Raw genomic sequence first — 373 nt, 5'->3', positions numbered from 1 at the left:
GTAACCTTGAGGCACTCTTGGGAATCCTAATACATTATCATAGGAAACATAAACCTTCCTAATGTTGTGGGAACTCCTGTACGATTGCTGCAGACTTTGTCTGTGCACGCAGTTGTTGCAACCTATTATCTTCACTCTTAACATTATTCTTTGCTAGTGCAGATTATGTATATATCAATGATTGTGATCCCCCCCCTCCCACCTTATTTTGACAGTGGCATTAGGTTTTTCCCTACCTTTGTGTGGTTTGTTTTCAATAACCATGTTTAGTAATTTACAAACGTTCAATGAACTGTTGAACCAGGCTGTAGAAATGGTCAAGTAATCACTGTTGTTACAGTAACATTTTATAGCACGGCATATCCCCAACTCC

At 39.1% G+C, this 373-nt stretch overlaps 1 protein-coding gene across 1 annotated transcript in view; it reads left to right on the top strand.

The window, feature by feature from the left end:
* Window positions 1–373, top strand: part of LOC119594132 — a 10,868-nt gene that overhangs the window by 754 nt on the left and 9,741 nt on the right.

This window comes from Penaeus monodon, chromosome 33 (genome assembly GCF_015228065.2).
Source record: "Penaeus monodon isolate SGIC_2016 chromosome 33, NSTDA_Pmon_1, whole genome shotgun sequence".
In the NCBI taxonomy this organism is placed as follows: domain Eukaryota; kingdom Metazoa; phylum Arthropoda; class Malacostraca; order Decapoda; family Penaeidae; genus Penaeus; species Penaeus monodon.
This window is presented reverse-complemented; position numbering and strand designations above follow the sequence as displayed.